This window comes from Protopterus annectens, chromosome 1.part0 (genome assembly GCF_019279795.1).
Source record: "Protopterus annectens isolate FY-2018-M chromosome 1.part0, PAN1.0, whole genome shotgun sequence".
Classification (NCBI taxonomy): domain Eukaryota; kingdom Metazoa; phylum Chordata; order Ceratodontiformes; family Protopteridae; genus Protopterus; species Protopterus annectens.
Genome location: NC_056725.1, coordinates 1,245,270,373 through 1,245,287,929, shown reverse-complemented (window position 1 = coordinate 1,245,287,929; position 17,557 = coordinate 1,245,270,373). Strand labels below are relative to the sequence as shown.

The window sequence follows — 17,557 nt, the reverse complement described above, 5'->3', positions numbered from 1 at the left end:
GAAATTATCATGACATTGTTGGAAACATTTCATAACCTTTTCAAACATGCATCATATATAAAAATACCATGAAATTGATGTGAGCATTTCTTAACCTTTATTAATTAATAAACTTAGTAACCTTGACCTATGTGCAGTCTTCTAGATTTGAGAAAGGGCTTTATAGAGGCTCTTTCATTGAGACCTTTGCCTCTATCAGCCTTGAATCTTAAAATCCATTTCACTTCCTTCCCCTCAGTGCAATTTCTAATGTCCCCTCCTCGGACATGGGGCCTTATAGTATCTATCACCATGAACCTAAATACATATTTTTCTCCTGCTGCTAACATATGCTTAGCAAGAGCATTTGTGGACGATCTCACCCATATGCCCTAAATGTGTTCCCTTATCCTATTCCTAGGCATCCTATCGGTCTTCCCAACATAGAAAGACCGACAGTGGTCACAAACAGCAAGGTATACTACATGTGAGGTAGCACAATCTGCCATGGAGATGAAAAAGTAATGTTGTCCTATATCTGGGTGGGTAAACTCCCCACTAGGATCTATATATCCACAAAAATTACAATGTCCACAGGGGTGTGTACCAGATCCCATCTCATATTCATATTTGTCAAATGGTTGACATAGGATCCTTTTCAAGTTTAACTTATTCTTGAACCTAAATTTCAGTCGATCACCTACAATGTCCCTAATATCAGGGTTAGGAGTCAACACCCCCCAATGTTTATTAATCATCTCATATACCTTCCTGTTATCCATAATGTAGAACATGGGTATCATAATCTCAGGAGAATATGCCCCAAGGCTATCTTGTGCCTCATCTTCCATCCTATTAGAAAAATAGGGGCTAGCTCTCCCCAGTCTAAAGGAATCCAATTAATGTAGCCCATGGTGCTGCAGTAGCGATGTCACCTCACAGTAAGATGCTGACTGGTTCGACTCTTAGCTAGAGCGTCTTCTGCATGGAGACATGCATGAATGGGCATACCTTCGTTGAAGGTTGTGCATCAGGGCTGGCAACTCGGCATGTAAAAATCAACTGCCAATCATTAGCAGACTGGAGTTCCACTGCGGCGACCCCTAACCGGGAAAAGCCGAAAGACACAACATACAATCTAAGCCCCAGTTCTGCAAAACAAAACCAAGCAAGCATTTGCTAATGCCAAAGCCGGCTTGCATACCACTAACAGTCTCGCATTACTGAAGAATACAGTGACGGTAATACATTTTAGAGAATGGGTGACCTGTACATCAGCACCTTGACTGAGAATGAACGCTCTCCAGTAGGGTGTTAATGTACAGGTAATGCTCACTGAAAAATGAGTCTGCTGCTAGATGGCAGTATATTAAGCTGCTGTGGAGCTCTGACTGAAAGAAAGCTGGTGGCCTCTATTGTTTTACGTTCGCTATGCAGCTGCTTCATGGCAGCATATTACGCTGCTCTGGAGCTCTGACTGAAAGAAAGCTAATGGCTGCCATTATTTTACATTCATTAAACAGCACTTTTGCTGTTTAGCAAGTGTAAAATAAAAAAAAAATAAAAATGAAACACAAAATAGAAACCAGTGAGTGTGTGTGTGTGTGTGTGTGTGTGTGTGTGTGTGTGTGTGTGTGTGTGTGTGTGTGTGTGTGTGTGTGTGTGTGTGTGTGTGTGTGTGCGTGTGTGTGTGCATCTGTGTGTGTGTGTGTGTGTGTGTGTGTGTGTGTGTGTGCGTTTATATCTCTGTGTGTCAATATATGCATGCATAAAAGTGATCGATTGAGCCAGAGCTTTTGTTGTTTAGTGAGTCTAAAATTAAAAGAAACATAAGAAAGAAAGAAAAGTGTGTGTGTGCATGCCCGTGTTTATGTTTCTGTCTGTGTGAGTGAGTGTATGTGCGCTTGTGTACATGAAAACTAAAATGTGTTTCTGTCTGTGTGTGTAAAGAATGAGAACAGTTGAGTAATGGCTGCAGTAGCAGCAGTGGCAGTTAAGAGGTTTGCATACCTCTCAGCCACTTAGCTCAAGAAATCTATATAAAGCCTAAAATAAAAGGGGAGGGAACAAAGGTTCAAAAACAAGAACAAATTTTAAATATTGCTCTTATAAAATTATAAAGTAGCTTGAATAACAAGATTTGTATTATCATGCATTTTCTGAAGGAAATAAAGTCTTAAACTCAAATGTAAATCATTTATTGTCTTCAGTTCCCAGTGACTGGCAAACAAATGCACATTTTAGGAGTAATGGACCAAAGAAAATAGATACATAAATAAATAAATAAAGCAAAATCTGGATTTTTTTTCAAAATGTAAAATGCTTCCTCTAACCCCATTTACATCTACAACAGCAAGTTTGAAACATTAGATGGAGTTGCTATTTTACATCAAAATTATATATAATAAAATAATACAGTAATAAAATAAAACATAAATCAGTAAGTAAAACCCAACAATTTTACTGACAGCCCATTCTCTAAGTGTAATGATGCCCTCTAGGGGATGTGTTACTGTGTAAATAACACCCTTCCAGGGGTGTAGAAGCCTGATGACACTTAGGCAGGTGTTATTGCTTTCTTGTTATTTGGAGCAATCTAAGTAAGAGGAATATTTTGATTATTTAAGGCATTAGCAATTAGCATTTGGTGCATTATTTAAACTGCAGCAACATTGTTTAGACTGACAAGCAATATTAGGTGCATGCTACAATTAATTCAGAGAAGGAAGCTGTGTTGTGTAGAATGGATTTAATGCTGCCTAAAGATCTACTTAGCATCTGATGGCTTTATTAATTTTACTGCACTAATGAAGTGTTATAGTTTTAATTGACAAATACTATTGTGTTGTCTGACACTGAGAAGTTATAGAAAATATAAGCTTTAGAAATATTTTACTTTATTGTATATGTTTGCATATACCTGTTGGTGAACTATAAGATGCGGAAGCAAAAGGGTTTTGCTTTACATGTACTATTCTGTTATCTGTTATTTGAAAATATTACATTTTTTACTGTTTAATGGAAAATGAACATACAGCAACAGTTTTGATTTATGAGTGCTATTCTGTAATGCCCAGTGTTTGCAAATATCATTTACTATACTGCACTTAAGTGCTTAAGGAAAACAACTTTATAGATGATCTGTTGCTTAATGGGAGCCAGTTCAAATCAATCCAAAATAGTAAATGGACTGCAGGGTTCTGCGCTACTTGCAATTGAAGCCTGAATCTTGGAGCTCCTAGAATAGAGTGCTACAGACGTCCAGGCAGCAGCAGACAGGATATTTAACACAGTACATAAGTCTGCAGGAGTAACAAGATGCTTACTGAGGTAGAAGCAGAAAGGTCTGATGAGAGTTGAAATCTAATCTCTTAATTTAAGCTTGTCGTTAATAATTATCTCCACATTACACGACTCTGGCAAGAACTATAATTTGTTTTGTCAGTATAATAAAAAAATATTGGGCGACAAAACTACTGCAAAATACTTATGAATGCCATGAAAAACCATTGTAACCATCCTGGGTGTGTTCACTTTCAACCAATTATCAGCCATACAGACATAATGCATTCCAAGTCATTGACAATATTATTAATGGCTAACATTCAGTCCTGAGGGAAGGAGATGTATAGCTGAGTGTTGCAGGCATAGCAGTGATAATGCAAACTGTGCCTCTAAATATCATCATCCAAAATACTCACGCATGTGGTGAACAAAGGCAGGTGGAATCTTGAGCCTTGGGAAGCACCACAGTTGAGACAGTAGCATGTACATGAATCAACCCTGATACTATCATTTATATATATCTGGAAAGGTAGAAGGCATATCAATTCAGGATGGTACCCTTGATGCCACAATAGTGTTCTGACACTGCAAGAAGATGCTGCTGTTCAACATATCAAATGCTAATGTCAGATGCATTAGGAGCAAAACTGAGTAGTGACTTTGGTCCCCCACCATATAGAGATCATTAAAGATGCTTGTAATGATCATCTCAATGCTGTATCTTAATAAAATACAAACTGTAATGGAACACTGATGTCATTAACTCTAAAATAAGTGTCCAGTTGTACATCACCACCTTCTCAAGAATTTTAACTATAAATGGAAAGTTTCAGATTGGTCAGTTTTCTTTCAAGAGTAATCAAGTCCTGCTTCAAATTAATGTAGAACATTTTATTCATGAGTGAGCTAAGAATAATCTGCTCCAAGACTGGGCATAGTACCTACAGATAGACCAGTTAAGCTTGGTGGTACAAGGATCCAAACCAAATGTTGTAGTGAGCATTCTGGAAGCAAGAAGATAAAATGATCCTAATCAGGTGAAAAAATATCCTATTGATGTAAGGGCAGGCATTCCGCCCAAGGACAACTGACATGATCAAAATATATACTTTGTGGCACTTTAGATCTGATCAGGGCAAGCATGGCTACAAAGTATCAATAAGTTAAATCACATTCTTTGTTTGAAAATATCTTCATGGTTGTGTGTTAAGCCAGATGGCAAAGCCTCCCATTACCCAATGAGCTGCTGGCCCATCTACTACAAAAGAGATCTCCTGGAACAAGCAAGCACAATGATTTCTTCGGGGTGACTTCTGCTTCATACACCAAAAAAACGTCTATCCACTGAACACTCATCTCTAGCAGCTGTGTGCTCCACCACCACTTGAACTTCATTCCCCAGCTGGTCCTCATAAGCTTCAAGAGCACAGTCACACTATGATTCATGTGGAATGAGGGGTAACAGCCATACATAGCACTTGGGAAAACATATCCTCTGAAGTGCTGAAAGCATGATTATAGACTGGAACCACTTATGTTGCGTCTATGACAATGCAGCCTTGTAGCAGTGCAAGCAAGGCAGACTTAAAAGGTCCATGATAATCGGAACAAATCTTTTGCACTAAATAAGAAGCAAGTTAGGGGGGGGGGTCCACCAAGGTTTGCACAACAATAAGTTGAATAATGCAGTGGTACAATCCAAGTGAGCACTTCAACCATAAGATTGGTAGGAATAAGTCCAGGCTGTAAGACTAGATCCAAAGTATGCCCATATATGTGGATGGCAGAGGTAGCCTCCTGAGCAAATGGTTCTTTTCACAGTACAGATGAGTTCTCAAACCTGAGAACAGAGCAGACAAGCAGATCAGAAAAATCCAGAAAAAAGACATCTTCACATTATCAGGGAGATGACAGACATGAAGGTATCCATAGTTTTCTCCAGCACACGTAAAGGAGATGATACTTCCAACTTTAACCTTCTTCAGCTCAATAGTCGAATAATAAACAAATGTGACAATAACCTTAGCTTGTGCTGGTCACCAGTGCTGAATTATAAAACATCCTAGAGGCATTCAGCCAAATAAAGAGAGCAAAAAAAGTCTCCAACCAGGTCTCCCTGATGAAAGCCACGTCTAAATAAGGTAGAAAATCACATACAATACTACTCTTATTACTGTCAGATTTGGAGTTAAACTACAGCACTTGCTCCAGTACTTCAAGAAACCAAGTCCTGCCTATAAGTTCCTGCTTCTTGTATGAGGGATGCATGGACGCTTGATCCAAGATAGGAGTGACCCTATCAGTTTGATGTTTTGCTCACAGTAATTAGGGTGGATAAGGATAGCATGGCTTATTCATATTATTATTAGTAGTAGTAGTAGTAATATAAGAAAGATTACTCATCAGAAAAAAATTGTGCCTTCATGGAAATTTTTTTAAATAGCACAGTTATAACTCATAAATTGTTCTGGCTGTTTAGGTTAGATGCCCTTTGGGCACAGTTAGGTTAAGTTGCAGGGAGTAATTAGAATGATCTTTAATGTTCAGCATGAAACCCTTTTCTATGTAACATGGTTAGGATTACATAAAAATCTCTTAAGGAAGCAGGAAGGAGGCTATTAATCATTTCAGTGATGAAACCTGTTTGATTAGGCTCCCATGAAAGGTACTTCAAGTAGTTCATGACTGCTGCACAATATCAGGAAATGAACTACAATGGTTAGCTGGCCTTCTCATAATGTGGACTCAGTTGTATGCAGATACTGTTGTTTATTTATAGACATTTTTATTCAGACTGTATCTTACTTTATTTAGTCAGTGTCTGCTGTATTATTTGTTTGGGACAGAATTAAGAAATTGTTAAATGTGTAGACTGGCCATTTTTAGATTTCTTTGTAATTGTTAATCTTAATGTATATAGGTGTTTATTTATTTACTTATTTGCTTAGTTGCTTATTTAACTAATGGCTGTGTTAACCTGTGTCTATATTACATAATCGAACTTTTAAACGTTTGAACGTCATATGGTCGACACCATATGATCGAACTTTTAAAAGTTCAAAAATGTAATAAAAAAAATAAACCAAAGAAAAAACCTAACTGAACGATTTAAGCAGGGGGCCCCTCACACCACCCACTCTTTAAATATACCAACTCCGAGACTGAACTACAGTGCAGAAAGGGAAATCTTCCCATTCCACACTGTACAGAGATCTCAGTTGAAACGTTCGAACTTTTAAAAGTTCGATCATATGATGTCGACCATATGGCATTAGAACTTTTAAAAGTTCGACAACATGATATAGACCCATTAACCTGGATAGTCCGACTGGATCCAAATGATTTTCAGCGCTTGGCCAGGAAGAAAACCTCCAAAATTAGTATGATGCTACAGCACTAAACACATTACATTACATTACATTATATTATATTATATTATATTATATTATATTACAACAGCTTTATATTTTATCATTTAGTAAGATGATAAGACATCAACAATACACAAAATCATATACATTTTGGTCTAGATTATCTATGGCCATTTCTGCAATTTCTTATTTCTGCTTATGTAACTCATTTAATGATTGATTTAGGAAAATGCAAAGCTTATATACTTTCAGGTGCCATACTATTAACAAAAAATGTCAGTATAATATTGGCTGTTGTCAGAAAAATATGTATTAGTGTGTGTGCTTAATGCTAATTAGAAACTAAATAAGTTAACACGTTTTTCATTCTATTTTATATGCACTATTTTATATACAGCTGAATTTCATATGAGACTAAAAGATGCTTTTGAAACTGCAGTGTGCTTTCTGAAATTTGCAAGATGCCCTCTGACCTACTAATTGCTAGCACAGCAATATTCATGTTTATGCCTTTTGGAAATGTACTTGAGAAGCAGGTGATTATCTGCTATGCTAGGTCAGGAAGCAAAGAATGAACAATGCTATATTCTGTAATGTAATGAGTTTGAACAATTAGCCCTGTTCGAAGTATGAGAACACGCACAGCTGCAGAAGTTAGAGATAACATAGACAAAGGACTGTTGGAGAAATGAACTGCAATCTATACTTGCTTTGTGCTCAAATTAGCCATAGTACCTTGAATGGTAACATTGCATATATCTAACCGGTGGTAGCCAAGGCCACATTGTTTTTCTTAGGAAGTTTCTCACAAAAATTGATAGTACAAGCAGAAAATCATATAAACAAGCACTACGAAATGATGATGTTAAAACTTGTGATTTACTACGTCAGCTTGGTAGGCAATGTCTTATTAGAAAATGTATAAAAATGCCTGCATTTCCTGATTCTAGTTAGACAAACTCTGTATTAGCACGTTTTTGTCTCCTTGCTGCAAGATTAAAGTGCCTTAACCTAAACCTACCGTGTATTGATCATTTTTAAAGTATATTTTTCCTTTGACAGTTTGGTCCTTCGGACTGGAAACATATCTCTCACACTGGCTCAGGTCAGAATTGTGCCCGGTGGCATGAACCCATACGGAGAAGTGGCCACATCGGTTCTTCTGTTTTGAAAGACCTCCGACTGAATTGTCATTCAAAAGAGGCCAGCCACTGTTTCTGATCTGTGATTGGAGGACGAGTCAACGTTCCGGTGGGATCAAGACACGGAGGCTCAGGTAAGGAGGAATTTACCTTTTTCTGTTTTAGATCAGGGACTTGTTACAGTATTGTTTTTGTCAGGGAGATTTGCATGTGCAGATCAGGGACAAAAAAGATTGCTGTCTTGTCATAGATCAGGGAAACAGAATAGGTAGGCAGTTATTCTAGATAAACTGTGAAAAGGTGTAAATCATGGTACCACGTGATATAAAGGGTTACGTAACAATTTCTAACTTAGCTAAGGCAACACGGGAAATCAGTGCACAAAAAGTTCCCGAGACCCGCCCTTAACCGAAGACGCGAAATACATGCAATTACAGCGTGCCGATAATGTTAGGTATTTTACAAAATGGGTTAATAAATACAAATTTGACGGTAATCTCGATAAACCTTCACTTATTAAACTTGTTAGACAACTTAAAACAGACGCGAAAGGTCAGCTAAAAAATCAACGACAATTAGGAGTCCCTCAGGCACACAGGTGGCTTGAGGAAGCAAACCACAGGGAACAAAAGATTCAAAATTCAAAAGCAATGTTCTTAGATAAAGAAGACAATAACTTGGTAATAGCATCAGCCCCTCCGTCCCCTCCATTTCCCTTACCAGAATATGAAGCGAGTGGACAAGCTGATCCACCTCCGCTATACCAAGCTGTTCCTGCAAAACCAAAACCGTTTGTCAGAGATCCTATCGAGACCAGGTCTCGAGCATGCAACTTAAGAGGGGATATTGAATTGTATGAAATGAATAAAAAATCACAAGCTATGAGTGAAGAAGAGATATGTCCACTCATAGAAGTATCAAATCCGCAGGCAGGACAGGCAGGACAGGACCCAACTCTTCTAGTATATAGACCGTGAACACCGGAAGACATCCGGAAAGCCACAGAGGGAATTCCCCATCCGAAAGTTAATTTTAGAAAATTCTTAGAAGACTTACAGGGCATGAGGTTAAGTTACCATTTGAATGGAGAGGAAGTAGAGAAAGTAGTTAGACAAATCATAGGTCCAGATTGGCACATGATCAGTGGCAACTGGAATCCCCACGATGCAGAGCTTAGACCACTCCCACATAGTAACGCAGAACTGGACAACAGAGTGAAAGGTCTGACAGACCGAATCTCTGAGAAATGGAAGCCTAGGGCTGATTGGACTTGCATTAATCAATGCATACAACAAGAAGGTGAAACTGTTGATAGATATCATGCCAGATTATTAGAGCGTTTTAATAACCATTGTGGAATGCAGGTACCTGAAGACCAAACACATGATTCCCCATATGAGCAGCAGCTAAAGAATGCATTTTTGAAAGGCAGTATTGCACCTATTAGCAGCTTTATTACAAAGCACATGGTAGATCATCGAACAAGTAGATTACAGTCATTACTTGAATATGCAAGACATGCAGAAAGGCATTTTAATAGCAAAAAGAAAAAGAAAACTCAAGTATTTGCAGTAGAAGATGGATCAGAAGTCTTTGTAGTACAAACTGGGAAGAAGGGTAAGAAAAATACCCAAGGAAACAAACAATCTGATAAACGATCAGAGGACTTTGAAGAGAGAAAGAAAAGGGGTGAATGTTTTAAATGCGGGAAAAGGGACATTTAGCAAGGGATTGCAGGCAAAATAAAAAGGTAACCACAGAAGACAAGGAGGGTGAGGACTGACTATATGGTAGTCAAGAATCACTGGAAAGGAATAAACAAGAAAAGATAAGTGCAAATGTAGTAGACGGGGTAGAGGCCATGATAGAAGAGGTAGAGGATGTGCATGAAATCACAGATAATGAAGAAAATGAAATTTTGGACTTAGCATTATTGAGCCTAGAGCTCTACTTAGCAGACACAAAACCGGAAGTTACACTTCTGGTAGAGGGGAGGGAAGTTAAATTCCTGTGTGACTCAGGGGCTTCACGGACCCTGATACATCCTTCCAAACTACCAGAAAATTCAGAATCACTTGACTACATATTAGTGAAAGCAGCTAATGGACAGCTGTATCGGGAGCCACTCTCCCACAACATAGCGATAACTGACCCAGTTTCAGGGATGACCCAGAAAAGCAAAATTGTTGTTTCTGCAAAATGCCCAGTGAATCTCTTGGGCAGAGACCTAATGCAGATATTTGGCATAGCCGTAGTTCCAACTATGCAGGGTATGTAAGCACAGCGACATATGGATACTTTTGTAGTGCGACCAGAGGGTGAAACATTTTATTGGTACAGCCAGGACTTAGATACGACTGGTCCAGGGGCAGTAACCGAAGAACTGATGAACGTAGCCATCAGTAAATCCCCCTCCCTTGACACTGATAAACAGCATTTGTTGCATTGTACTCTATATTACTGTAGCAAACCAGGACCTGATGAAGAATATGAGCAAGAACTGTTTAGAAACCATGCTAACAGATTAGTATTACGAAATTTGTACTGGGACACAGAAGGAAACAGTGTAGTAAGCTGTTCATTGCCCCAGGAATTCCTAGCATTTTACAGATCTAATCGATTACCACATGTGAGTTTAACTAAAGATAGAAATGTGAAGTGGGCAGACCTAGGAGAAAAAGTCACAAGGTGGGAAAAGCAGACAGAGTTAGAACTTTCCGAACAGGGAGTACAAAAGCAGAAACTAAATTGGATAACGCAGACACACCCAGCTGTACACTCACAGGCAAGTGAGGACAGCTGAGTAGCACTCTTACTACAGGAAGAGGAAAAAGCCTTATGAGACATACCAGAGACTCTCTGGTCAACAGGGAAATCAGATGTAGGACTTATTCGTACAGCAGGACCAGTTATTATCATGCCAAAATCAGCATTTAGACCTCAAAAGAGACAGTATCCCTTGAGAAAGGATGCAGAAATAGGAATCAAACCTATAATAGCAGCCTTACTTAAGGAAGGAGTCTTGATAGAATCTCCTGATTCACCATGTAATACACCCTTATTTCCTGTTAGGAAAGCAAACGGAGAATGGCGTATGGTCCAAGATTTACAAGCTGTAAATGACGCAGTTATAGCCAGGGCACCTACAGTGCCAGATCCACACACTTTATTGAATGATTTGAAACCTCAACAAAAGTATTTTTCTGTGGTAGATATTAGCAATGCATTTGTCTCAATACCGATACACCCTGACAGCCAACATTGGTTTGCATTTACATTTCAGGGGAAAAGGTATACATATGCGCGACTACCACAGGGATATTGTGAAAGTCCAACAATATTCGCACAAGAAATGGCAAGTAACCTAGCAGGATTTATCCCACCGAAAGGCAGTCAGATTTTACTTTATGGAGACGACATTCTGCTGGCAGCCCCCACCCAGCAAGAATGCAGAGAGGATACCATAGCATTACTACAATTTTTAGCCACTCAAGGACACAAGGTAAACAAAAACAAACTGCAACTTTGGAAAAAACAGGTCAAATACCTGGGATATGTAATATCCAAAGAAGGCAAAATATTAGATGAAGACAGAAAAACAGCAATATTACAAGCACCGAAACCAACTACCAAGAAGGAAATTATGTCCTTCCTGGGTACTACTAACTTTTGCTGGAGTTGGATTCCAAACTATGCCTTGGAATCTGCTCCGCTGACCAACTTGATATTCAAAAAGCCGATGGTAGCACAAGATTTATTACAGTGGACACCAGAAGCAGAATCAGCTTTCTGCAAATTGAAACAACTGATAGCTTCTTCATTAGTTTTAGGATTACCAAACTATCATAAATGATTTTTTCAAGCTGTAGATTTTAAGCAAGGTTATATGACATCAGTGTTAACACAACAGCATGGGGACAAACAACGCCCCATAGCTTACTATTCATCACAGCTAGACCCAGTGGCGTGATCCTTGCCCCACTGTGTACAAGCAGTATTCGCAGCTGCAATGGCAGTGCAGGCTTCAGCCTCAGTAGTATTGTTCCACCCTCTCACATTGAGAGTGCCTCATGCAGTCGCGATTATTTTACTGCAAGAAAAAGTAGCATATCTTTCTCCTGCTAGACATCTTTCCTGTATGACTATACTGTTGAGCCAACCTCATATGACAATTGAATGATGCACAACTTTGAATTCGTCAACCTTGCTCCCAACCCCTGCAGATGGCAAACCACACTGCTGCCTGCAAGAGATTGAGCAAAAGACACTACCTAGAAAAGATCTTACAGATGTTCCTTTGGATGATGCCGAGGTGACATACTATCTGGACGGCTCATGCAGGAGGGGTCATACAGGACAGAATCTAGTGGGGTATGCAATAGTTTCTGATACTGAGATTTTAGAAGCAAAGTCTTTACCACACAACTTATCTGCACAAGCAGCAGAATTGATTGCTTTGACAAGGGCATGTACCTTGGCAAAAGGTAAACGAGTGAACACTTTTACTGACAGTCAGTATGCTTTTTCTACTGTACATGTTTTTGCGCAGCAGTGGAAAAATAGAGGAATGATAATATCTACTGGTAAACCAATTAACCATGCGCAATTTATTTTAGACTTATTAGACTCTATTCAGTTACCTCAGAAAGTAGCTATTTGCAAATGCGTAGCTCATACCAAGCAACAGGATAGAATTTCAAGAGGTAATGCGAGGGCTGATACAGCTGCAAAACAAGCAGCTTCAGCTTCAGAAGTATTTCTTTTGAGTGAGGAATTACAACCATCTGAGATTTTAGACTTAGAAATGTTAAAAACAATGCAGACACTTACTACAAATGTAGAAAAACAAAAGTGGATAAAACGAGGAGCAATCCTTGAGAAGGGACTGTACATCTCCAAAGAGAAGAAACCGATTTTGCTATCTAACTTGTTTAGATATGCAGCTTTGTTGAGCCATGGGCAGTGCTATGTCTCAATAGGGGGGATGGCACAGTTAGTGAATCAAGTGTTTATGACGTATGGATTTACAAACTACACAAAAAAGTTGTGTGCAGCATGCCATGTTTGTAACAAGCATCATGCACAAGGGGCATTCAAACCTAAGCAAGGGAGTTTCCCTACACCACCGTATCCATTCCATACTATTTGTATGGATTTTATAGAGCTGAACAAATGCAAAAATAAGAAGTTCTGCCTTGTCATTATAGATATGTTTTCCAAATGGGTGGAAGCTTTTCCAACTAAAAATCCGGATGCAGCTACTGTTGCAAAAGTCCTCATTAAAGAAATTATTCCTAGATTTGGCATACCGGAAAATATTTATAGTGACAATGGCACACACTTTGTAAATCAAACTATACAACAACTCAGTCGTTATTTCTGGATTTCTCTGAAAAATCATTGCGCATACCACCCCCAATCTGCAGGATTAGTAGAGAGGCGTAATGGGGTTTTGAAAAACAAGCTTAGGAAATTGATTAGTGAGACACAAAAGAACTGGGTGCACTGTCTACCTCTGGCACTGTTGAGCATGAGAACTGTTCCAAATGCAAAAGGGTTAACTCCTTTTGAAGTTCTGTTTGGGAGGGCATATTATACACCTCAATGGAAACCTCTCATGCCTGCAGAGCAGGAGGCTGATAGTTCACTTGCAGAGTATATGAGGCGATTTTTGAATAACAAACTTTTGCAGTTAAATTCTGTTTCAGATAAAGAGCAAACCAGACCATCGGAAGCAGCAGTAGCCCCAGGCGCATGGGTCTGGGTGAAGGTCGTGAAGAAAAAGAACTGGAGTTCTCCGAAGTGGGAAGGGCCGTACCAGGTACTACTGTCGACACCCACTGCAGTCAAGATCACAGAGCGAGCGTCCTGGATCCATTTGACACATTGTAAACTGGTTAAGAACTTTGAACTGGACAAAAACCTTGTTACTGTTGTACAACGAGAACAAAATGACCAGGTATAGAGTAAACAGAGATGCAGAACAACCTCAGAAAATTTGCATGATTATTCTGATAGCTATACTGATAACATTGATCTTTTTGTTGTGGCCTTTCCTTTTCCCAGCCACAAGAGTTGAACTGATCAAATGTGATGCATTACTCATAGACTGGCATCCAAACTTTAACAAATACCAAGCAATTAAATATGTGTATGCTGAGACTTTCAGTGTTTCGAACTGCTGGATTTGCACAGCTATACCGACAGCATATGGGGAATTATTAATGACTGCTGTCCCCCTAGGGGTCAATGAGACCTGGGAAAACTTGATTTTTGATACTACACCTGTGAAATCACAAGACAAAATAGCACTGTACCTACCTGTTACACAAAAAGGGATTGTATGTTTTTACAAGAATGACAGTATTCAGGTGGGTTGGAGCAATTGCAATGTGACTGTTTCTTATAAATGTTATATTAAACCCAGTAAGATTAAAACTATTTGTGATACAAACTATGATGCATATTTTGCTAAAATGCATAGAAATGTTGATGAGATACAACATAATCCTGTTCTTTTAAAGCAGCTTTCTATTATTGATAAGAAAATGTTTCATGCAGGGCAAGCTTATATCAATACTAAAGTAGAGAATTGTTATTTTGTTTGTGTGAAAAAAGCATATAAATGGCTACCTGAGAATTGGTCCAGCAGTTGTTTTTTGGGTTACCTGGTTCCGGCCATACGACACACTGCAGCTTTGCCTCAGGGAAAAATTTGAAACGTCAGAGAGGTCAGTAGTAAACCTAGAAGTCCAATTAAGAGACCCGAGAATCCAGTAGGATGAATCAAAGCAGGATGGAGAAACCATAACTCCATAAAAAACAAAGATAAATTGACACACATGGACTTGAGTGACACCATTATATCATGGGCAGGCATAGCCCCTGCATATGGTGCAGTGAAATCGATTTGGGAGCTGAGAAAACTGTCTAAACTTCTCAAGTTATGAGCAATGCAACTTTTTCTGCTCTCGAATTAGTGACTGATGAACTGAATGCTATGAGAACTGTGGTGCTTCAGAACCGCATGGCTCTTGACTTCACCCTAGCGGCGAGAGGTGGTACGTGCGCTTTAATCAAAGAAGAATGCTGTTCGTATATTCCTGACAACCAGCACAAAATAAACGACCATCTTGAGATGATCCAGCAAGTGTCGACCATGACCAAACCAGGCCCAAACCCTCTGATGGACTTTTTCCAAAATTTGTTTGGGGGGTGGGGTTCCATCCTAATGAACATCCTGATTGCAATTTGTGTGGGATTACTCCTATTAGGAGCATGCATTTGTTGTGGTATTCCCTGCATGAAAAAGTTAATCAAAGAATTTATAGATATATCAGTTTCTGAGACTTTGTATCAAAGTACTGAAATTGAAGAATTGTTGAAAAGTGAAACACTTTCATAAGTTTAAACTGAATGACTCTCTTAACTGCAAATCCTGAATGGAAGAGGTTAGGAGAAGAAGCAAACTGTTTATTCTTTTGAAAGTAGAATTAAAAAGTATTAACAGGGGGGGAAATGTCAGAAAAATATGTATTAATGTGTGCGCTTAATGCTAATTAGAAACTAAATAAGTTAACACGTTTTTCATTCTATTTTATATGCACTATTTTATATACAGCTGAATTTCATATGAGACTAAAAGATGCTTTTGAAACTGCAGTGTGCTTTCTGAAACTTGCAAGATGCCCTCTGACCTAGTAATTGCTAGCACAGCAATATTCATGTTTATGCCTTTTGTAAATGTACTTGAGAAGCAGGTGATTATCTGCTAGGTCAGGAAGCAAAGAATGAACAATGCTATATTCTGTAATGTAATGATTTTGAACTATTAGCCCTGTTCAAAGTATGAGAACACGCACAGCTGCAGAAGTTAGAAATAACATAGACAAAGGACTGTTGGAGAAATGAACTGCAATCTATACTTGCTTTGTGCTCAAATTAGCCATAGTACCTTGAATGGTAACATTGCATATATCTAACCGGTGGTAGCCAAGGCCATGTTGTTTTTCTTAGGAAGTTTCTCACAAAAATTGATAGTACAAGCAGAAAATCATATAAACAAGCACTACGAAATGATGATGTTAAAACTTGTGATTTACTACGTCAGCTTGGTAGGCAATGTCTTATTAGAAAATGTATAAAAATGCCTGCATTTCCTGATTCTAGTTAGACAAACTCTGTATTAGCACGTTTTTGTCTCCTTGCTGCAAGATTAAAGTGCCTTAACCTGAACCTACCGTGTATTGATCATTTTTACAGTATATTTTTCCTTTAACACTGTCATTATCAGCAACAAACATACCTCTCAATTGTCCCTAATTTTGCAAAATAACTCTGCTTTTAATTCATACTTTGATCATCATAATATTGATTTTCAGGCAAATTACTCAAAAATAAGGGTCAGTCAATAATAATAGACATTTGAGTTTCATACTTCTTATTGTTCAGAAAAGGCATACTGATGCAAAATATATTCCTCTATTGCCTTTTTAAGTGAACTAGGCTAATATTTAGAAAGCTTCACTGGTTTTGGGTACCCCCCCCCCATTTTTTTGTTTGTATCTCTGATGCTTGAGTGAAGAAGTTAAGAGCTGTGTCACCAAAAACATAGTTTTTTAAAAAAAAAATTCAAATGCACAAAAAGTGATTGTTCATGGGCATATATAGGCAGCTTCTAAATTATACATTTAAAATAAAAAGCAAAGTAAAATATCTCCCTTTGGAATTTTGATATGCAATTTACCTCTACAGAAAGTATTTAGCTTTAAAGGGAAAAGCTACAGGAAAGTAAACTAGTAAGCAAGCAGAGATGATACGCAATTTGACTTTAAATGAAGAACCTGAAAGGTCAGAACCAAAAATCTGATTAAACAATATAAACCTTGAATGAAGTGAGCAGTATGGTGAATAAATAAACAATATCTCTATAAGATACACAGTTCATTCATAACCCGTGTCACTGTCTGTGTTGATTTTGCATGTTCTCTCCCCTTGTGTGTATATGTCTTTTTCTAAGTTTTTTTTTTGTTTGTTTTGCTTTTTCTGGAGATACTCCAATTAACTCCCAAAACATGCTGGTTGATTTGTTGCAGTAACGTATCCATATATGTTGAATTTGCACTTTGCCTTGTGGCAGGTGACACAGCTAAGGAGGGTCAGAGATGGATCATAAGATAGTACAAATATTAATAAAAATTAAAAAAGAAACGATGAGGTCCCTACCAATATAAATATCTCAGGCATTCTGCAAAGATTAAAATAGCAAGACAAATACATATTATTTTACTACAGATTTTTTTTTTTTTGGTTGAAGTTCTTTTACATTCATTGAGAATTGGCATTACGTCATCAAAACACTGCTGACTGTATTAATTATACATCTTTTAGGCTGTTAGTCTGAGTGGTTTCTGCCAATATAAAAACTCTGTCCTGTTGCCATGTTATCAATTCCTGAGCAGCTGTTAGCAAAAACACCTGCTTACATGCCATTTCTTGCAACAGAGAAATCTAAGGTTGCCTCTGTCAAATGGAACTATTATAATGAGGCTTTTTTTTTTTTTTGCTTTTTTGTTTTCAACAAAACTTTTTGCAAAATGCGGAAAATGCTTAAAGCAGGTCGAGATTAATGCTTATAGTAAAAGTGTCTGATCAAGGCTTTTTGATATCAATGCACTGTGTATAATGCAGGCAAATGTTATAGTGATGGGATGCAAAGAAATATATATAATTGATCTTTTCCATATGTGCCAACGGGTCCCATTCAGTACACCGACACGC

General features: G+C 38.2%; 1 protein-coding gene across 2 annotated transcripts in view; it reads right to left on the bottom strand.

Annotated features, from left to right (window-relative positions):
- The window catches only part of TBX18 (T-box transcription factor 18), a 264,470-nt gene that overhangs the window by 124,156 nt on the left and 122,757 nt on the right, over positions 1–17,557 (bottom strand). The window lies entirely within an intron of this gene.